Consider the following 23708-nt stretch of genomic DNA (forward strand, 5'->3'; position numbering starts at 1 on the left):
CTCTGTGTGTCGATATGTACTCATGTAGGTGATTTACAGCTGCGCATTGTGTGTCTGTGTGTGTGTCTGTGTGTGTGTGTGTGTGTGTGAGATCAGTGCCGGTATGAGCTCATGTGGGCAGATTTCAGTCTTTGAATATTAACAACATGGGAGCCAAGATGCAGGATTGCAGCAGTTGACAACGACATGTGACAGCAGGGCAGCCTCGCTATTGGCTGTCTGGGATGTGAGCGAGCCCTAATTGGCTAAAATGGAGAGGGAAGATCCCAACCTACAACATGACAATAACAAAGAGAGAAGAAGAAGAAGAAGAAGAAGAAGAAGAGAGGAGAAGAAGATGTCTCAATACAGAAAATCTGCATCAACTCTACCTCTAATGATCCGAGTCACAACCTGCTGATTACAAGACATAAAGAGATCTTACATATTTAATTATCTGTCCGCATTACGCCTGAGGATGATCTGTGGCGGTATCACACACTGGTATATGATTTATACCAACCTTCGAGTGTAACAGCCAAGCTGCTCCACAGCTCGTGCCCCAGATATTTCCCTCTGGGCTCGAGCCAATCAGTGAATGAACACTTGGACCTGACTTGAATGCCATTAACCGCAGCATCAAGTGTAAACAGCACTCCACGTTTATCGTGCATGACGTCGTGTATAATTCAGGAGCAGGAGTGGACACAGTTCGGGTCGGGCGATAAACCTTTTTGGGTTCTGTCAGCTGAGTGTGTATCGCTGTTACAACCTACATCATCAGCCTGACTGTGCTGTCCATTGATAAATCCAGGGTTTAAATACTCAACTCTATTCTATATTGTGGCCTGTTTACTGTCAGCTTCATCATGATCATAGTGACAAGCGACATGTCGGCGTGGAGGAGCGAGAGGATCATAGAGACACAGTCTGTAGTTTTCCTGTAATATTCTGAAATATTTCTTACGATTACTCAGCAGCATCTCCAAACAAGATACTGTCAATACTTATCTCTGTACTATATCTGTAGAGTTCTTTATTATCCAAGTCAAAAGTAGGAGCATGTAGTCATGACAGGATCGTACAGACACACTGCTGCCTGTAACATTCCTGCAATATTCCCAAAATATTTGAGTGAGTGAGTATTCCCATCAGAAAGGGGAAGAAAACACTCGCACAAAGAAAGAAATGTGACGATGACAGGACAGATAAACAGCTGCTAGCTAGTAGCATTAGCAAGATGGAGACCAGCATGCAGACGGACGGTGAGTCGGGACCAATCGGTGGATGTTATACTGAAAGAACTACAAGAATTCAGGAAGGACTCCAGTCAGCAACTAAACGGCAAAAATGGAGGAAACGGAGGAACGGGAAATGAACAAATCGCACAGAGGGTGCAGAAACCCATCATGTCGACACAAGTCAAATAACACAGGATGCTAACTTTGTAGCTTTCGGCTAATATGATGGTACCACAGTGAAACAACTGGTGGGGTTGGAATCTCTCAGACTCCACCACCGGCTGCAGATGTTGCCCCAGACTGCACAGCTGCACTCTGCAGCTGTTAAAGGTTACAACACCGACGCTCGAAGCAGTTTTATATGAATCTGTTCAAAGCCTGTCCGCAAAATAAACCGTGCAACACCTGCGAGTTCATGAAATCCATCACTGTCGCTCCCACCGTCGAGCCATAAAGAATAAAAAGTTTTGTCTCTCGCCTTTTATTCACAATCTCTGGGTTCTACTCAGGTTAATGTGACAAACGCTCCGACAGCCTTTAAAACAGAAACATGTTCAAAGCGAGATCTTACATTAAGTAGTAAATCCTCACCCGCCTAATCATAAACCAAACTGCAGTTATAATAAGTCATCAGTCAGAGAGCGGCTCCAGATATATTAAAGTAATCCTTCATTATCTCCATCTGTAAGAGGAGCTTATGAATGGGACCATAAAGGCCGTCTGTCTGTGTTGGATCTGGGATTAACAGCAGGTGATTTCTCTGAACACGGATCAGAAATTTAAAACTATCCCAACAAAAGATGATGATGTTAAAGGTTTAGGAGTTTAGGCTCGCTTTGTCTCGGGTTGATGTCTTCACAGCGACATGACGTTTAATCTCGGACTTTCATGTTTCTCCTCCTTTTTTTTTTTTTTTTTGCTGCACAGCCGACGTTTTCTGCTCGGACGGGAAACAGCACACTCAGGAGTAACGTCAGGCTCTGGATGTGGGTCAGCAGCAAATATGCCAGTCAGATGCATTATTTCTCCGTGTACTCGTTCATCATCTTTTCCCTCTTCCTACATCCTTTCTGGGTTTTTTTTTTTTTCCATCTCTGCTGTATCAATCTCTGTGTCCCTGTGCTGCTGATCTAACCCCTCTGAATGCTACTCGCTCCCTGCAGCAAACCGCTCGGTGCACACGACCACGAAACTGCAGTTAATCAAGTCGCGGGCTCGTGTGTGTTACTGGCCTCCACAGGGTACAAACGATATTGCACCCTGGAAGCATGAACACAGCGCGGCCTCGAGGGTTAATCGGAGAACTGAGGCCCATTTTATAAATGAAAACATGAACATGACAACACAGATATCATGTGATTTGAACTGTTGAGCTGTGAGCATGTTTACAACCAAAGTCATTCAGAATTTGTATGAATTAGAGCTCTGTTAATTACAATTTTAGAACATTTTTTCAATAAACTTAGATAAAATGCCCCAAAAATGTTCTCGAGACCTTTAATTTGCTTGTTTTGTTTGACTAACAGCCCAAAATCCAAAGATATTCAACTTACAATCATATGAAACAGATAAAAGAAGGAAACTTTCACATCTAAGAAGCTCAAATTTCAGCAGTATGGCTCAAAAAATTACTTTAACAGTGAATTACTGTCTTTAAAATGTAAAATGCAAACTGCTGCTTATACTGCAGCGTGATGAATGATGATGCACGGAGGAGAATAAAAGCCAAAGAAGCCGTAACAACAGCTCGTTTCTGGACCGACTCAATATCAAACCATCGATTGTTCGGAATGGCGGTCACACTGGAAACATCACCCACTGGTGCGCGACCCAGGGGAGGATTAAACCCGTCCAGAGCATGATTGGTAACCATCAGCCAGTCTGCACAGAGTCCGAGGACACTACACGACAAACACCCACTCCACATGTTCATCATCAGCCTCCACCACAGTGAGATGCTGAGCTCCTCCTGCAGAGGACCAGAGAGATGAAGGAACACAAAGACCTCCTGCATATATTTCATATATATGCATTAAACCATCAACCTTGTAAAACACACAATCACTCATAATCACACACACACACACAAACCGCAGTAGATTGCACACTGCAGTGCAGATCAAAAATGTAAAGCAGAAACTAAACATTCCTGTTTGACCGGCTCACATACAGTGTGCAGCGTATATACTGGAGACATCGCATGTGCAGGCGTGAATATACATGAGAGTGGTGGGTTGTGTTTGTGCCTAATGGATCAGAGTCAGGCAGTAAAAGCGTAACGACAGGAGGGGAGAGAGGACGCATGAATAAAGCTGAGGGTGAGTTATCCCGGGTGGAGTTTACATCCCTCCCAGGAAATGTGCAGAGAGGTGTGGTTAGTAGAGAAGAATTATATTGTTTTATTTAACAATAATCAAAAGCAAAAGCACTGAAACAAACTGTTCTGCACCTTTTCGTGCACAAACGCTGATGTTTACAGTCGCTTCCTGTGGTGTCTGGCTCCCTCTAGTGGCAAAACATGAACCTCAGCAGCTTCCAGAGTGGATGTTAAATCTTTCAGGTGTTTACAGGCCCTGTGAATTATTCATCCACACATGAAGCCTGCAAAGCAATTCCAGCCACTAGACGTACAACCCTAATAAATAATATAGAAGGCAATATGGGGAGTGTGAAGTTAATTTACAGTAATGTGAGTTTTCTGCCTGAGCTCTGCAGAACAAGATGATACTGAGGGTTGATTTTGATCCAACAGATACGATCTGGATTGTGTGTTTAGTGTGTGTTTTACTTTCAGGGTGTTACTGGTTACTGAGCCATGGAAACTAAACACAAACCCAGTTTTGTTGATGCAGTACAATGTGTACAAGGTGCAGTTTTCATATCTGACCACTGGGGGGCAGCAGCATGCAGAGAGAGAGGAGGATCACAGCTGATGCCTCACTGTTGTTTCTACTTTAAAACCACAAACTGAGGGTGATTTTTCAATAAAGGGAGATTATCAGATGAACCTGTCAGGTGTGCAGGTATCCATTAATGTCACTCCGGTCTTGTTCAGCCTCACTGGAGTTGATCTGATGCACAAATCAGACATATGATGTTTTTTATGCGCCAACCCGAGGCATCCCTCATTACTCATGTGCTGCTAAATAGATTTAAATTGTACCGGAAGTCAAGTTTAATCTGATACGCGGTGCACTTGGTGATTAATTAGAATAAAGAGCTCAGGCCTCTGTCGATAAAGTGTCTGCACAGCACTCCAACTTAACATCCTCCAGCTGGACTCCAGCCCAGCTGACAGGAACACAAAGTGAGCGAACCGCAGAGCTCAGACTTCTCTTATCATGAGCTACAGTGTGCAGTCATTTCCATCGATTATGGATTAATCGTCTATCGTGTTACGCAGCATTTATGTGCATGAAAAAGTACACATATAAGGGGGTTGAGTAACTCCCTGACTAACTTACTAAGTAACTAGTAAATCATGTGTGTCACTATGTGACAGGAGTTATATAAATATATATTTTTATATATTCATCATAAAATATACACACTCCAGTCAGTCAACAGACAAGCAGCTGCTACTGCTGTAGCCGTTATTTTAGATCACACTACCTCGCCCTACGCTGCCTCTGATTGGCTACATGCTGCCCGATAAGTAATGCCCATGTGCAACTCTCACCAAAGTGTGAAAAGCGAAGCTGCAGTGATGCACCATGGGAGAGAAATAATGTGTTTTTTGAAATTTAAAGTATGTAAACCTGTTCTTGTAGGAATAAAAGTATGAACCTGAAAATCAGCATAATATGAACTCTTTAACAGTGTTTTCACGAGAAGATGACAAATTGTTAATATTTAGTTTTTTTCCATGTGGTATCCGTTAATCTGTTCCTTTAAACGTCTCTGTGTTAAGACACAAACGTGGACACCTGCTCATGAACAAAAGGAACTATTTAAGCACTGGAAGTTGTTCTTGCAATGCGCCTCCACCTGCGCAGAGCACCAGGTGGGTGAGGATTACAGCATCAGGACATTAGCGTTGTGTCATTCGATGTTCCATTAAAGTTTCCCCCATGGAATTACTTTTTAATGTGATTCCTCGTTGTCTGTCTGGTCCTGTGTGGTGTCCCTTAATCCATTTTGGAGCTTCAGTTTCCATCTTATTGGCCAAGCAACGATGTCCCACTCATTTAGCCCTGCATTATGTCCCACCACAGTATCCTGAATCGATAGGAGAGTGCCTCCGATTTGATGCCATTAAGACGCTTTCGACATGCGGCTTCATCAGGACTCAAACTCCACTCGGAAACTTTTCACATTGGTCACGGGTTTGACGTCGTAAACGCCCAGAAAATCACACAGATTTGTGTCTGAATGTAAAAGATGGGACGCTCTTCTCTGTTTGCAGCTGCATTCACACAAATATATGCTGATGATGTGAAAAAGAATTTACTTTGCTGGTGCTCGATAACACAATTCTCTCAAGACTGAAGTCAGGAGCTGACTGGAAGAAAGTAAATCTCACCGCACGAGCAGATTTTCTCCACTAGTTTCAAGAAAAGCAGGATTTTAACTGATAAAACAGCGTTGAAGGGGGTCGCTGCACTGATTTGAATTATCTCTACGACCCTCTTTGAGTTTCCTTTCTTACATCCACCTCTGTTTGTTCTTTATCTTGTCACGACACCTGCTGATCGTCGAAGCCTTATCACTACAAACAGGACACGAGGATGTCCTGCTGCTGCCGCTACGCTGCGTCTCGCTGGCAGCCGTACTCCATCTCTATTTGTGTATCAGCGTGTGAGGGCACAGACAACCTTGCAAACCGATATACTAATTAACCGAAACGGAGACGCGGATGCCGGGACACATTTCAGGGCCAATATGTGAGAAGCTTCCGACCCCCTCGGCCTTCAACCCCCCCGCCAAATTACAGCAAACGTCGTGTGACATTTAAAGTGAAAACAGTGCTGGAGGAGAGCTCTCTGTCTCTGAGATCAACGGGAAAAAACAACGTTCACAGCGTCTCACCTGAGTCACAGCGTTCTGTATGAAAGGTCAAGTCTCATGCGTTTAAGATTAAAGAGGACGATATTTAGATTTACTCAACAAGCTTCACCTTCTAACAAGACGACATTAAGACCAATTCCCATAAACGATCAATACAGTACTTTTAAGCCAGACGCTGACATTGATCTGATAAAGTATACTGGCTAAAATTATTTATTTGTAGTCGGGTTTTTTTTTGAGGAGTAAGAAGGGAAAGTAGGAAAAGAGTGGCACAAAAAGAGGCTTTAAATCCACCGTATGCAACTTCTGTCAGCGAAACAACAGAAACGATAACAAATTGTGACTGTAACTGCAGAAATGTTCCCATAATTCACGTTGCGTTAAAGGTGCACTGTGTAGTTTTGAGGAAAGACATTTCAATCAGTAGTGAGAAAGATCTTCACTGACTAAATAAACAAACTGACAACACAGTTTCATACCGTTTCACTTTGTTTACATATGGCGGACCCCGCCACCTTTCTATCCTGGGGAACCTCATTTTCCTCTTTTTAAAATTCTGAGTGTGACTATGATCTCCAAAACTATATAATGCCCATTTCACATTCAGCACACCTGGATTTTTCAGGTGTAGCTCGTTAGCAGGAGCCCTGGGACGGCCAATCAGCTCAGCTCCACAGGTGTCTTTGTTACAGCTGACACTTTACCGCTAAACGGTAGATAATAACGTCAAACAATCGAACTGTATTAAAAGTTTCAGCGGTGTAGTTTCTAAAGTTCTCCAGCAGTGGGTCATTAATTGTTTATTTGTGTTTCCGTTAGTCGTTACCAGAGCCACAGATGGTGCTCCACAATCATTAAACAGGCATGAAATATATCTTTAACATCTTCAAGTTTTGTTCTACGTTACGTGTTTACGTGCCAGTATTATTTCTACACCTTTTAACTCTCAGTATCACTCTCTCTCTCTCATAACTATACGATTAAATGCTCCAGCTGAGCCCTGGAGGCGACTCTCAGCCGTCATGTCTGAGAAGTGCTCTCATTGTTTGGACATAACGTGGCCTCCCTCCCTCTCTCCCTCCCTCCCTCCATCTCTCTCTCTCCTCTGGCTGTCTCCATCTTCTGTCTGATAGACTCTCTGTGAATCTCTCTGACGCTCTCAAACACTTTACTTCTCCCTCGCTCACTCCACCGACACTGACAAAGCACAATCCAGACATCCGACACACCGTAAACCCGATTAAAAACACTAGATGAGGATGCATGTACAGTAAGTGCATATTACTCAAGCGAACTGTTAGATGATGCCGGCCTGCAGAATCAGGACAGGAATATTAGATCACATTCGGGAGGAGGAGGAGGAGGAGGAGGAGGAGGAGAGGGAGTCTGGGTGTGGCTCGCCCATAAGAAGAAGATAAATGTCCATTAACTTCGTGGTCGAGCTGGTGTGGGCAGAGCAGCGGTCGCCCCTCGTTCATGCACCTCCATCCAGCCTCTCTCAAATGTCAAAAACAGGATAATCACATCTGAGAAGAACAAAAAAAAAAAAAAAAAAAAACACTCCTGCTTTTTACCTGCTGACTTCCCAAGATAAGAGACAGCGAGGCACAGCTGGTGGGCCGGGTGACAAACGAGGGATAACTGAGGGGCTGAGACCACATTCAGAGGGAGAGAGACCATTACAGCCACTTACCTACAGGAGAGAGAGAGAGAGGGAGGGAGGGAGACAGTCAGTCAGCATGTATTGAACATTCAGGAGTATCTGTCTGCCTGCAGTGTTTACATCCACCTGTTATTCATCTATCTGTAACTGTCTGTCTCTCCGTCTGTCTGTCTGTCTGAGGTCAACTTCGGGCTCCTGCTGGCTCTCTGCCAGCTGTCTCCACGGCAACCGGATACACGAGCCACAAATAGCTCCTCCGAGCAGAGTATCCCTCCGCCACATCGAGCCACATCGCACCCCGACACACTTCAGAAACACTCCGCAGCAACAGATAGATCTCACTGATGGAACGAGGTGTTTGTATTTCCTACTGATTGACCGCTTGTGTGATTGGTGTGATGTTAAATATCCTAAAGTTTTAGTTTAGGTCTTTCTGAATTTAGCTCATGCCGTCAGTTTTGGTGCTTGAAAAATTGCGAGGGACATTTTCGTTTATAAAATTTTCTTAAAAAAAAAAAAAAAAAAGCAATCCACATTTTCACATGTCAGACATTCAAGAACTATGTTTCTGTATCATTTTAATTTTTGTTCAAACTGGAAATTAAAATTAAAGGATATGTGAACAATCTATATCAAACCGTCATCAGGTGTTGTTGAAGCTGATCACCAAAACATGGAGCTTTTTGAAAGCTGAATAAAAGAAAATAGCTCTCCTGGTAAAGAGAACGACTCATGCAGGCTGCTGAGGTCGAGGCTCGGGGTTTGAATCCACCGTGTAGCTTTTGCTGAAAGGAGTAAAATTTGGTCGTCTTTAAACCACAAGAAGTTCTTCAAACGTCTTTACCTGAAGCTGAAAGATTGTCTAAAATGATCTCTAGTGAACGCTGAGGAGACGTCTAAAAAACAGACACAAATATTTTGATTCTTGCGTCTTTTCAACCCTGAATTAATTTCTTTTGAGCAGGTTTCTGTCGTGGTTTCTGTGCTGAAACCTGACCGAACCACGAGCACTGCACTGTGACAACATACTATTTTCATTTGACCAACAAACAAACATGAACATGAAGCATTTAATCTCAGTTTTGTGGTGTTTTTGAAGCAGCTGCGCCTGTGGTCTGATCCTGATCGAGGCGTCTGAGTTTCAGACTGTTTGTTGAATAAAACGACGTACCTGAATAAGATCACTTCTCTCACATTTTATCTGCAAAATGATTCATGGAAACGAATGACAGTCTGTTTCTCCCAGCTCTAAATATTAAATACTCAGGGTTACTTCATGTTTATTTCATGTTCTAAAACTGCAGCTCGTCCTCTAATGAAATAATGATGCAAGTTTCATAACTTCTGGTTTGAACGAGGCGCGTCTGCTGGGTCGCCTCACAACAAGAATATGAGTAGTATATTTTTATTTTTAGCCTCGTAACAAGACGACACTACATTCATTAAATGTTTCGGGCTTGACAACACCGTAGGAGCCGCGGCGATGGCTCGCGTCGCCTCCTTGAGGATCATCTTGAAAAGCTCGCTTTCACGTCGACGTCTTCAGAGATCAGATCTTAATATGTCCCCCACCCTCGTCTGATCTGAATGTATGTGTGCGTCTGGAGGCTGCGCTCTAATCCATGTGGAATGATAACCCTCCCTGACATTATAAAGGTTAATTAGACATGAACTTTCTATTATAGACACTGATAGCTCATCCTAATCCGCGTATTCACACACAAACAGCATGTACTTTCCACACACACACACACACACGTGGAGAGCGAGCATACTCGAGCGCAACAGGACGCAGCCGCTTCAGGACGGGTATCCTGACCCGACTCTGGTGGGCATGCTCAGTAGAGCTATGCAAATGACCCTGGCGATGACACCTTGGCCGGCTGTCATGGCAACACATCAAGAGGCAGGCATGTGGTCACTGGCAGGAGGAGGAAGAGGAGGAGGATGATGGAGGATGGAGGGGGTAAAAAATGAGGAATGAGAGGAAGCGGAAGCAGCCGTGATGAGAAACAAGATAAAAGAGACCGGAACGTGTCAGACGAGGGAGGTGATGAAGGAGCGAACGAGGACGGCAGCTAACGATGCTGTAAACTAGACTGATGTGTCTGCAGGTGTCGACCAGCATCTGCTCTCTGTGTTCAACAAGACAAGTACAAGTAATGGATTAACAGATGACTAACTGAACCTGATCGGTCTTTTTGTCCCCTTAATTGATCTTTATCCCTTTATTCATGAATCTACTGGAGTTTCTGATGAGCTCTCTCTTGATATAGCGTGTATTCGCAGTCACTCCAGGATTTCACAGACTTTTTTTTTTTTTTTCAGATTATTGAGGCATAAAATGTCTGAGCTGTTAAACACAAACATGCCCTCCATTTCTGGGTGTGTTCTGCAGGAATAAAAGCACTCGCATGTGAAGTTCCTGGCACAGTCTCAAGTAGTATTGTTATGTTGGTAAATGTCAGAATATCGTCTGCAGACAAGATTTGCAAGGTCGTGCAGAACTCACAGGGAACGGCTGAATTTGTCTTAATTGCTGTGATTGCAACATGACAACTTCCTCGAGGGGCTGTAACGCTGCCAGAGAGGAAGTCATTTTATAACAAGTATAAACGAGATTCTTACCGATGACTACAGAAGCAAACCGGAGTCTGAATCACTTGTTAAGCAGCCGAGAACTTCTGGTGTCGCAGACAACAACGAGCTCAAAAAGTCTGAAATGTTTGACAGAGTGTGAGTGTGTGACTGATATACAAGCGCCACAAAAGTTGGATTTATGTTCAGCTTTATGTCTTCTAACAGCTTATTTACATCAATGTGGAATATTTCTTCAGATAAGTCAAGTCTCCCATCCCTCCGTCTTTACTTACATTTTTGTCAAGTGTAAGAAACGTAAAAAGCCTCTGAGAGGAATCAGAACATGAGCAGAAGGGTCGAATGTGCACTGAGTTTTTACACTACAAGGTCATATTAAACAACAAATGTCTCACTGATGTTAATATCACCAGCAGTCGTATTAATTTTGTGGGTTTTATAACATGTGGTCAGCTCAGAAATGTTGCGTTTGCACCTATTTGTGCTCAACCGTGCAATGAAACCAATTACTTTAATGTACATGTGTGCTGTTTTTGTGCTGATATGACATATCAGTGTGTGTGTGTAAGTGTGTGTGTGTGTGTGTGTGTGTGTGTGTGTGCCTAAGTGACAGAGACAGATAGACGGCAACATTAAGGATGTAAGATGTCACGCGTGCTTCTCTGATGTGCTGTTTGCAGGTACGATGCCGCTCATGTTGGACACTAAACAAGCAGATTGTGTGCGTCTGCTAGTTTGCACCTTTAGCTTTAGCGGCGCAACATGACATGATGGATGATGGCGCGATTAACTGTAAGCACACAGTCCTCGCTAGCGCCCAAACACACACACACACACACACACACACACATGCAGACAACGATGACGTCCATCTCAGTGTGTGTGAGGAACAGTCTGGGTATTTCCAGCAGGCGACCTGCCAGTACTCTCAATGTTCCAGTTCAGAAACCCCTCCGCCTTCTGCCTTTTCCTCGTCCTCCTCACATCATCGCTTGTTCTTCTTCCTCTCTTTATTTCTTTATTATCTGTCATGTTTACTCGTCCGTCCGCCATCTGCTCGAAGCAGTTAAAGCCTTACAGGAGCGTCTGACTGATGCACGCTCTGTCACAAATCGTCACCCTTCTTCTCAGAGTCATTACTCAGTTAATTTACTGACTCCATGGCAGGATCACACTGTCACACTTACTGTTTACATCATTCAGACCACAGAAGAGAAGAAGAGGGGTGACAAAATCCACCGAAATTAAAGCTTCTGTTACATTTACATAAAGGAATAGCTTTAGGCTATATATTTAGGCTATTTGATTTCTTCTTGTTTAGCGCTTACTAGCACTAAGTATGGAAAACCCTTTGAAATTGCCTTAATGGGTAGAAATAGACAGTATCCTACTGGATAAATGGCTGAAATATGTCTAGTTAGCTCAACGTAGGCCTATTAGATAAGCATAAACAACAAAGATGGCTGAAATTATTGGTTTAAAACAATTGATAAATTATCTAAAAGTTAGAAAAAAAGAAACTAAAAGCTAAAAGTAAATAAACAGCTGAAAACTGAGCTAAAAACAATGGATAAACAGTTGACGATTAAGCTAAAAGTGAGCTAGACTATTTAACAACAAGTAGTTAGCTAAATGCACAAACAGTTTAAGAGTTAGCTAAAAGGAGGAGAGTTAAAATACTTAGCTAAGAGCAACGGATAGACTAAACAGAAAGTTTGAAAAGTCAACTAAAAGCATTTGATAAACAGTTGAAATAGTTAGCTAAAAGAGATGAATTAGCTATGAGTATCTGTTGAAATAGTTAGCTAACAAAATTGACAATTGGCCAAAAAAAGCAATGGCTAAACAGTTGAAGACTTAGCTAAGTATCATAGTTAGTTAAAATTAGATGGATAGATCAAATAGTAAGTTACTGGGAAATGGATAAACAGTTAAGATTATGTGCTAATAGATAAACACAGCACAGTTAGCTAAAACTACTTAACAAGCTGCTGAAACAATTAGCTTTCGGTAATGTTAGCTTGCACATTTAACACAGAAAGCTAAATGTAGCCTATGCTACAGTAAAAGTAAAAGACTGTATGTGATATTATAACATTTAAAAGCAGCAGAGGGTTGAAATAGTTGGCTAAAGTTTAATGTAAACTGATGAATTATCCTAGTGAGCTAACAACAGACTGAAACGTCAGTGGTTCAAATATCTGACAGGGCTTTGAAAGTATATTAGACATGTTAGCAGTTCTGAGCAGCCTGATTTATCCTGATAACCTGATAAAAGACCTTCGGGCAGTATTGAACCAGCAACAAGACGATAAATAAAGTGAGAAGAAACTGAGCAGATGTTGGTTCTGAGGGTTAAGATGTCTGTGCCAGTTTACTTTCCAAACATCTGACCTACATAAGCGTCTGTCCACATTTCTCCCTGGCACAGCCTACTTCTGCCTTTGTCTGCCCGTCGTCTCCACCAGAAAAAAAGAGAAAAAGAAGAGGAAGATAGGAGGATGGAGGAAGTGAGCGAGGGGAGGGGGAGGAGGAAGAGGAGGAGGAGGTAATGGGAGGATGTGTGAGTGAGACAAAGACAAAAAACAAAAACAAAACAGCGACGGCAACACTCACAAAAACCAGAGACTGAAAGTGAAAGAAAGAAAGAGAAACAAAGACGGGACTGAAGGGGAGAAAAGGAGAGAAAGGGTGTGACGGAGTGATGCACAGTGACAAATATGAAAGGAGAGAGATGGATGGATCCCCTGAAACCATTACATCACCTTCTGCACACTCCTGTTGCCATGGCTACAGAGTCACATTAGCCTAATCATACGGCCGTCTGACACCTTCGCTTAGCCTTCGTCCGGCTCCACGCCTGAACTCCAGGTCGCTGTGCACTTCACCGTGTCTGGTCTGCCTCCTCCTGTCATTTTGATTTGAATGGAAGCTGATATATTGTATTTCGCCCACCACCACCCGGCCTGAAGGCCAAAGTGAGGCTGCTTTAAGAGATATGATGAACGAATGCACTCTGGAGATCGAGTCTGGAGCCAATTAGTTCATAACAGGAGCACACAACACAACAGAGAGAGAGAGAGAGAGAGAGAGAGGACTGTAAAGACACAAAACCGTCCACGTTGTTTTTATGTGTACATACAATCAGCTGGGACTGAGCCTGAGAGCTGCGTGAGTCTCCAGAGAGGTTAAAGACGCAAAAATAACTCCATCATCCAGTTTGTTGTTGTCGTAGAGCCTACAGATTTCATTCATGAGTTCTCCCTCATCAAAAAATACTCTACCAATAACAAAACATTGCTTTCTTGTATAGATTTTTGCCAGTTTTGACATTATAGAGATAAATACAAAACTATAAATGTGCGATATATTACATTTTTAAGTCAAGGTGACCATGTAAAGTGAAGCTCTGGCTCTCTCCCCATTCATAAATCCAGGTGTCTGATCTTGTTAGCCTGTACAAATGTTGCCAAGATGCCGGCTGAGTAGCTGGCAGGTATTGAAAATTTACAGAAATGGTCTGACGCAGCGTTTTCGACGTTGGAAAGGTGTCGAGCACCTCTGATGAAACGTACTGCTTGTGTTTCGGTGGGGAGCAGCATGAGGCGACGTGTTTTTGTAGGCTAGCCTGGAAGTTAGCATCACCCCCCGACAAAAAAAGTTACCAACCATTGATGAAAAGTAAATGCATTTAAAATCACAGCAGGGTATTTAAGTTTGTTTCAGTTTCTCATGTTTGTGTTGACTGTAAACTTTCTTTTAGGTATTTAATAAAAAATCATTTAAAAAAAACAGCTGAATTTGAACTGGAGGTGCTAAAATGCTAACTGACTGATTTAATTAATCCTCAAAATCATGTTAAAGTAAATAAATTTGATAATTCACATTAAAAGGAAAGAAACAAATGTAAAAAAAGATAAATAGATTATCTTGTTCTCCTGTCCTGTATCCTCGTGCGACCCCTCGGGGGATCCCTGCCTCTCTGCTTCCATCAGGACCGAGGGAAGAAATGAATCTGAGAACATTTCTGCTGCTGTGGCTGCTCAGCGGTGATCTATAGCTGACACCACGCCAGCTTTTCTTGCAGACCGCGGCTCCTTCTGAGACCACCGCTGCTGCTTAGTCAGTCGCTGTAACATTAAGCTAATTCACCAGTAATGTGTCATTTGTGCACTTTTTTTTTTCTTTCTAACTTTTCACTACAGCCTCTCACGCTCAGCAATAACTTCACTCAGCAGTTGGATTTATTAGATTTATAACTGCACAACTAACACCGGCTCAACGCGTCGAGTGAAGAGCAACACCGAGGCCGTGTGTTTGTTTTTAATGAACTGGAACGAGCCTTGGGAATAAGCAATAAAAATGACGACTAGTTTAATATGTTCACCACAGCGCAGGAAACGTACTCGCCTTACCTTCCTGTTGTAAACTGGTATCTCGCTACTTTTAGCTCTGATTAAAAACCCCAAAATGTTTAATACCAAATCACATCCAGGCAATTATTCTCTCCTCACTATTGATTATCTTAAAATTACCGTCCTTTGCACTAGCAGGCAGCTTTTAATAAAGATATTAGACGTTGCGATGACGTCAGCAGTAATATACTGGAAGTGGTCGTGACAACAACGGGAAAGAAATGAGTCAGACGGATGAAACACAGACAGGAAGCTGAAGAGAAAATAAAGGAAGACCTACAAACATGTAGAGATATTAAGTATGAAAGGTGAAAACAGACTAAACTCGACGTGCTGTTCATTTCCTGTTTCCTACTGACGGCTTATGCTGGTGTCTTTGAACAGCTTTGACTTAATTTATTAATTAACCTTAAAGGTGTTTAGAGTCGATCGCTGTTTGAGAACAACGTACGAATCAGTATATTCATCCATTAGCCCGTGTTTTTCATTGCAATTACGAGTGGATGCTGCACAGATTCACTGTCTCGCTGAGGATTAGGAGTTGATTAAAGCGAAGATCTCAAGAGGGAAGAAAGATCTGCAGTCCTGGGTCGCAGTCAACTGCTGAGCGAGGCGAACACAAGCAAAGTGCACTTGGAACAGAACCAACCGGTCCAGGCCAACAAGTCGGACCGTCTCACTTTGTTCCTCTCTCTCTCTCTTGCCTCGCTCAGCCCCTTCAGCTTATCATCTCCCATGAACTCCTCGTTGTCTCTCTCTCTCTGTATGTGATAGAGAGAGAGGCCTGTACATTGAGCTAACAGCGCTAACAGAGCTAACAGAGCTTCATCCTGTTCCCGTGAAGTGTGAGAAATAGAGCCAAGCGCAGCATTCTGCTCCACGGCTGCCTCAGCAAAAACACAATATGTTGGCTCTAAAGGACCCGGCTGGCAGCAACTCTCACCCCGAAGAATATCATGGGCTTCATTACGCCGCGTGCTGGAGTCTCTACCAGGACAATAAACCGGGGAGGGGGGTGAAAAATCGCTGCATGATGAATGGGGAGGAAAATTGCAGCATCGTGTATTCACACTGAGTCTGCTTGTTATCTTCTTCATGTGTGCTTTTCATCGCATCATGGCTGCTTCAGTTTTTATCATAATCATATTTTGTGCGCCGTGTTCCTTCTGTGATTCAAGGACACCCGGTTTTACCCTGCAGACCTAAACTACAAACCAAGACTGAATTAAGCTCTTGACCTTTTTTTTGTGTATCACTCCAAGGAATTTTACCTCAACAGTTCTTCATTTTTTCATTTTGTGAAAAGCAAATGGTGGCTGATATTTAGACTGAATGTTCATTTTGTTACCACATTATTACTACAAACTTCGTTCCAGCATTTGAAAGCCACATGTAAAGATCCAGATCCTCCACCTGCCTTAAACGAAACAGTTTTAACTGTTCTGAAAAAGTTCTTTACTAAGTTATAATCATTTATGGTTTGTAGTAGAAAGTATAAGCAATCAAAATATTTCTAAATTATACTTTAACAGTTGACTCTTGTCTGTTTAACACTTCATGTTCATGAGCAGTCCTGCTGTGTGTTTAGCTCCGTTGGCTATTATCTTCGTTAGCTGTTTGCTCAGTTAGCTCTGTTAGCTGTAGGCTATCAGCTCCATTAGCTGTTATTTGGTTAGCTCTGTTAGCTGTAGCTGGCTCAGATAGTTCTGTTACCTTTACGTTATAAGATCCATTAGCTGTTATTTGGTTAACTCTGTTAGCTATAGGCTATCAGCGCCATTAGCCAGCAGACTCCATTAGCTCTCTTAGCTGTAGGCTATTAGCTCTGTTAGCTGTTTGCTCAGTTAGCTCTGTTAGTTTCAGGCTATTCTCTTCATTTAGTTAAACACACTGCAGGACTCTGCTGCTAACAGCTAGTTAGCTCTCCTCCTGCTGATTTCTACATGTAGATATAGTGTTCATCAATCAGGTGAGAAATTTTAACACATCATATTTTTCGTAGGTCTGCACTGAGTTTCCAGCCAGCGATAGTAATCATGCTAACAGCATAAGAAGTCAAGGTGTCTGAGCCATCCATAGCGTATTGTGATCTGTAAGCTAGTACCTTCCTGGTCTGTAAAAGCTAACACTAGCTTGCTTGTGCTAACCCAGCTACCTCTTTTGCCTTAAGAGTCTCTGGTTCTGATCTCTCTGACTCTTGACCCACGGTGGTAATGACACCGGTGTTTGGGCCCACTCACAACTGGCCCAGTAGTTTCTACAACCGGTGCTCATAAATGCTTTCCCTGTTTTCACTCCAGAGACGGATCCTGCCAGGGGTGAGACTTAAGGTTAGCACTGCTGAGTTTCTGAGCAAGCCAGCAGAATTTAAGAATGGGCAGCTCAGTTAATGTTACACTTTACAGCCAACACTTCCTGCTTTCAGAGAAGCGTGAGCAATATGGCACCCATAGTACAACCGGGCCAAACCCTTTGAATGGCTCGTGATAGTGCCCGAGGAGTGATCAGATATCCCTGGCAACGTCTGTCAGGAGTGATGAACTGTACGGGAGGGCAGCCAGCACCGTGCTCGTGAAATGCTGTGCGCCAGGCATTCCAGCTGAGATTACGCCCCGGTATAGAGTAACCTGTCTGACTCCACCCAGTACCACCCTTCTGGAAGACGATGAAACTCAGTCCAAGGTGGAATTACCCTCGTGTCGCCTGGAACCATGACGGCGTACGAGCGAGCATATGGTTCAACTGGTGTTGAAGAGCGATTCCACCTGTCCTGCACTTCAAGGCAGCAGCAGGACATGAAGAGAGACAAAAACTATAAGTATATATACATCAGTATGGATGTGTTGGGTCGACTTACACTGCAGTCAACAAACAAAAGAGCGCATTGCTGAGAGGAGGTGTTAAATCAGTTCGGTGTTTCAGGTTCATGCTTTTATTCTAGGTGTTAGAAAGTGTTTAATGTTCAAAAAAACACATTATTTGTCTCATATTGTCTCAATGCTGCAGCACCTTTATTCACCCCCTCTGTCTGAATGCTCTGTTTGAGTGCCTGTTGCTTTAAGGCCCGCCCCCAGCAAAAAAAAAAAAAATGCCCCAGTCTGCTCTGATTGGTCAGCTCACACAGGCCTAAGCAGGCTCCGCCCACCTTGTTGCGGTTGTGAGTTATTGCTGACATCACAACCTTACAGCAGTCCCGAAGGTTTGTTCCAAGACAGTTTTTGAAAAATAAACTCTGTACATTTCTCCGCTGATTAAGTATTTTGACACTTGCACTCTTGAAGAAATGTTACTTTCAATAATCTGTATTTAAAGACTTGTATAAAAGTATTTTGTGGCTGCAGTCGAAGCTGTTTGAAAAGGAATAAACACTTGCTTGAAGCTAGCATCACTCATTTACATGCTACATTTTTCCACTGCGACCATGACACACCTAAAAAGGAAGATATCTCTGGTTAATTCATTATCTAATCTACTCTAATCTGATCTAATTTCCCCTACACCTCCTGCTAAATGATCTATACATCATTGTTTATTGTGTATGTCTGTCTGGAAAATGCTGAGCGTAGACAGACGACAGCAGAGAAGTGGAGTACGTTTCAGGAGCTGACCTTTATCTCTGGATGTGATCCGAGCTGACCACCGCCTCAGTGAAGACTAAACCTCCTCCAACCTTTTTACAGCCTCACACAGGACGAGAGCTTCCTACTCTAAAAAGACAGATTTTTGGGTCGTAGTATCACTTTGAAATCGAGCGCGGTTCCCGTTGAGATGCACAAACTTACTGATGGTGAAAAAGAATGAATGACTAGAGGTTCGTCGGTCACTCGCGTACAAAATGTATTGATCTGAAAATGACAGACTACAATTCCAGTGAACAAATCTGTCTATTTTTCTTCGTCTGCACTTTGGATAAATCAGATTGCCAGTGTGCTGAAGCTACCACTTCATGCCTATTGAAAGCATTGACAGTATTGACATTGGAGAGGGTGTGGGTTGAGAAATGACTGAACGTGGGCAGTCATGTTACATAAGCAACAGTCCACTTCTCTCAGTTAAAACAGCACAAAAACACTGATACATCATGCATATATGTGCTGCTCGCCTCCCTCGAAACAGATGGGATGTTTTATCAGAGTGGAGCTGTCATTATTACAGAGCAGAGCGCCGATTCTGCTCACAAACAAAGACGAAATAATCACAAATTATGATTATATTGATTACATCGTGTCATGTCCAGGATTTTGATTCCAATTATTAGCACAAATTGGTACCGTACAGCTGCCAAATTGATGTTTTCATCCAATTTTAGGGGGGAAAAAAAGCAACAGTTTCGAGCACATTAAACTGATTATTTTCCGTCTGCACTCTGTTGAGGTATTTCTCGGTACACGTGTCTCGCCAGAGAGGATCGTCTGCCACCGTCTTCCTGTTTCCCTCCTCAGTTACAAGACTCACCCCGACGGGCTTTGAGTTACGAAGCAAATATGTAAAACTGCATACCGAGCCCGTCGCATATGTGTGTACACTCCACACACACACAAACACACACACACACACACACACAGTGCAGGGCGAGGCGGCTCATATCAATTTGTGTTCGAGTTCATCCAGTTCAATCACAGACGCACTGGTGGAGGTCCGCAGCTCTAAACCGACTCGATGTTCGATGTTGAGCTGTGTGTGATTTTTTTCCCTCCTGATGACTAAACTTCTCTCACTTCCTCCTTCTCCCGGCGGGTCTCTGGTTGTCATGGTTACATCCATTAACACACCTGCTAAGCTCTCGGGTCCCCCGCGAATCCCTCCCCTCCTCCCTCCCATTCCTGACACACTCACAGAGGACCGGTGGCATGTAATTACAGCTGGAGACACAAGCAGAAAAAAGGCAAATACGGAGGATGCGTCACGGCGTGTTCGTCACTCTCTAAAACATTTTTATCTTGGTTGTGAATTCCCGAATCGACCGTTTACATAAATCATCAATAAGGGGACAGTAATTTCAGGTTAACACCTGCTGGAGCTGAGCGTTACATTACTTCTTTACATCGACACTGAGAGCTCAACGCACTCTGACACACACACAAATAAGGAAAAAAAAAAAAATACAGCAAAGTGAGAGAGCAAAATCAAATACCCTTATAAATGTGGACACATGGGAAACTTGTTTATTCCAGTGTTGTAAAAAATAGTCAAGAGTCGCACTTGAGTAAAAAATAAAGCTATGATGTTGAAATATTACTTTGGTAGAGGTGAAAGTCACCCAGATGAATAGTACTCGAGTACAAATCTTAAAGTGTCGTGATATTAAATGTACTTCAGGAGCAAAAGTACAAATAAACTATAAGATCTAATAATTTCCCCTTTTCTGATTATCAGAATCAATGTTTCTTTAACTTGTAATGTCACTAGAAACTAAAGTAATCGAATAAACATAACAATAAGTGTAATGCATTGTGTTTTTTCTTGGTAAAATTGTAATCTGGAACATTTCAAATTAATCAAGTGGAGAGAAAAGTAAAATATATATCTCTGAAGCTGAGTAGAAGTATCTGCAGTCTTCAAAGTAACTAGTAACTAAAGTTAGGATATAAATGTAAAGGAGGGAAAAGTATAATATTTGTTTTTAAAATGTAGCAGAGTGGAGGTATAAAATACTCAAGTAAGATACAGTAAAGTACAGGACTTAAGTAAATGTATCTAATTACATTCCATCTCTGCAACAATATAAAACAAATAACTATTCACACAACTAGTAAATAAATGTATCAAAATAAATGTTATAATACAAATAAAGCCTCATTTTTTGTTTAAAACTTGCAACCTGGAAAGAAGCTAATGCTGAAAAAAAGTACAATATGTGTCTTTAAGTATAAAGTAACTGGACACACTCACGTTTTTAGATGTGATGTCGCAACTTACAGACATTTAAATCAGTCAGAACCAAAAACGCAGCTCAGTCAGCAGGCTTAACGTGTGGTTGTGTGTCTATACATTAACATATCTGTGTGTTTACAGTGTGTGTGTGTGTGTGTGTGTGTGTGTGTGTGTGTGTGTGTTCCTGTGCAGAGCCGACACACACTGCTGTGAGAAAAGGCTGCTGGCTCAGCACCTTTATTCTATAAGATTCAGCCTTATGTTTAGTCAGCTGTTCTTAATTGTCTCCCTGCACACACACACACACACACACACACACACACACACACACACACACACACACACACACACGCACGCACACGCACACACACACACACACACCGCAGTCTTCTCTGTTTATTCTGTGTAACAGGTGCTTTTGGCTCGTGCAGCGGAACAAAGGCGACAACAAACAGGGTTTATGATTTAGTGCGTCTCAGTATATGGATGCTGCGTCCTCTTACAGTTTGTACCTGTGTGTGTGTGTGTGTGTGTGTGTGTTTGGCTACCTGCTGCTGAGATGAATGATTCTTTTTGCATTTTAAAGGAAGCAAACTGAGACAAAGAGAGACCAGAAGAGGTGAGGAGGAGGAGGAGGAGTCAAAAATGGGGTGTGGAGGACGAGATGCTGAGGTGTGGAGAGTCGGGAGACGGGAGGCGACGAGGGTAGAAAGAGATAAATCATCAAGAGTCTGGAGCGATAACCTCGCGACTCTGTTGCGAGACGGCGTCACGACTGATGAGAGATGACTGTTGTGTCGCCGCGATCCTGCGAGGAAGAGACAGTCAGGGCGTGGAGGAGTGGAGGGAGAGAGGAGCAGATGAAAAAGACGAGTGTTGGGGGGGAGAAAAGTGGAAGAGAGGGAGGCTTCTTGACGGCTCTATTTTAGGGAGGAGGCAGGAAGGCAGATGAAGGGACGTGAAGAGGAGGAGAAAATAGAGGAAGGCTATTAAAGGAGGGAGCAGACAAGATAAATAGAGAGATCAGGAGAGGAGAAAGTAATCTGGGGGAAAAAAGGAGGAGAGGAAGATGTTTTTTTTTTTTTTTGCTTGGATGAGATAAGTGTTGCCTCCTCTCTCCACCTGTTGCTAAGGCCGCGATGAAACCACAGTAACCACAGTAGCTGATGTGATGTGTGAGCGACTGGGAACGCCGACCGGAGCGAAACGACTGAGCGTCTGGATGTGGGCGCGATGAAGGTGAGACCGGAGAGCAGAGAGAGCGAAGACCATCCGCTGAAACACCTCAGCCGGAGGAGCTCAGGTGTCAATAAAACACACTCGGCGTCTCAGAGTGATTGTCATCAATCAATCAACTTGTCAAGAGTTTTTCTTTTTTAAATTGGAGTTTGGTTGAAAGCTGGATCTGAGATTTATCTAAAAAGGGGGATATCCAGAAGTTGTTGGACTTTCAACAGACGGATTTTAAATAAAGTTGGTGCAAATCAAAGCAGCAGAGGCAGAGAGATCCTCCACGTCCGTCTCCACAGCTCTGATTTGTAATTTACTGCCAGGCTTAAAGTTAAATTAAGCCTAAACTCACAGAGATAACCCAGATTACAGCCCTGTGATTTAAACTGGTCCTTTAAAGATCTCTCAAAACTGCAAGTCATGTTCTGACATTTTACGCATTTATCATCATGAGTACATAAAATAAATGTGCAGGATGTAATATGTACCATCTCCACATTAAAATCTTGTATTTCTGATGCATTTTGTGTGATTACATCGTCCCAAATCCGACAAATGTTCAAATCCAGAGAACTCCAGACATTTATTCATCGTAACTCGTGTTTCATTTGGTCCCCAACATGTAACATAATCAACTGAATATCATCTGATCATGTTTCTCATGATAACAGATCAGATTTATCAGGTTTTCTCCCATTTTGTTCCAAACATCAGCTGAAACAAAGGATTTCATGGGTCGATAGGTAGATTTCTGCTGACTTCGAGGTCCCACAATTATTTTTTCCCCCCACATGAACGTTCCTCAGCTGTGTGCATCTTAATAAGAACCCATAAAATCAGTTTATATAAATTTTTCAGATAAAAATCAACAAACTGTGGTTGCACGACGAAGGTCCGCCTGTCGCTGTACGCTGCAGTGGCCATGTTGTTTTGAGGCGACTTAATCAGTCTTTTATGCGCTATAATATATCATATATAATGTCAGTATTGGTATGAAAACACGCCCGAACTAAACTCATTAAACCAAACGTTAATCTCATTCTCGCTTTGTTACCTTCATTAACAAGAACCTGATCTGCTCAGAAAGTCCTGCGAATATTCCTCCAGGGAAGACTTTTTCAGATCGCCTTCCTTGTTGAGATGTGATTTTGTGGCATAAACAAAAGGCCACACACACACACACACACACACACACACACACACACACACACACACACACACACACACACACACACACACACACACAACTCCACCCACTCATCCAGACAGCCAGCTAATGTAGAACTATAAATCCTAGATGTTTTCAGTGAGCAGAGAGGAAGAAAAAAAAAAAGGCCTTTTTAATCACAGATCGTGAGCTGAGGAGGCATTTCGTGCCTCAGATCGCTGCCATGTTGTCTCATTCTCATTCATGTTGCTCGTTGTGGATTCAATCACAGCAAATTCTCCATTTTGTCGTCCACATGGATCTGGAGAGGCATCTGTAGGCCGTCGTGTTGATTCACACGCAGACACGTTTGTTGGAAGTGCGTCTGATCGTGACCTCCCCTCTTTCCTCCCACTTCCACTCTCACCTCCTGCCCTGCTTCCCTCCTCGAGCTCCTTTTACCTTTTTACCTTACGTCATGTCTTCCCTCCCTTCTCCTTTTCCTTTTGTTATCTGTTTGGATCTGATCTCTCTCTCTCTCTCTTTCTTTCTCT

The 23708-nt window shown here is 42.8% G+C and overlaps 1 protein-coding gene across 1 annotated transcript in view; it reads right to left on the reverse strand.

Annotated features, from left to right (window-relative positions):
* ank3b (ankyrin 3b) overlaps positions 1-23708 on the reverse strand; it is a 125630-nt gene that overhangs the window by 100775 nt on the left and 1147 nt on the right. The gene's annotated exons all lie outside the window — the stretch shown is intronic.

This window comes from Acanthopagrus latus, chromosome 20 (assembly GCF_904848185.1).
Source record: "Acanthopagrus latus isolate v.2019 chromosome 20, fAcaLat1.1, whole genome shotgun sequence".
Classification (NCBI taxonomy): Eukaryota; Metazoa; Chordata; class Actinopteri; order Spariformes; family Sparidae; genus Acanthopagrus; species Acanthopagrus latus.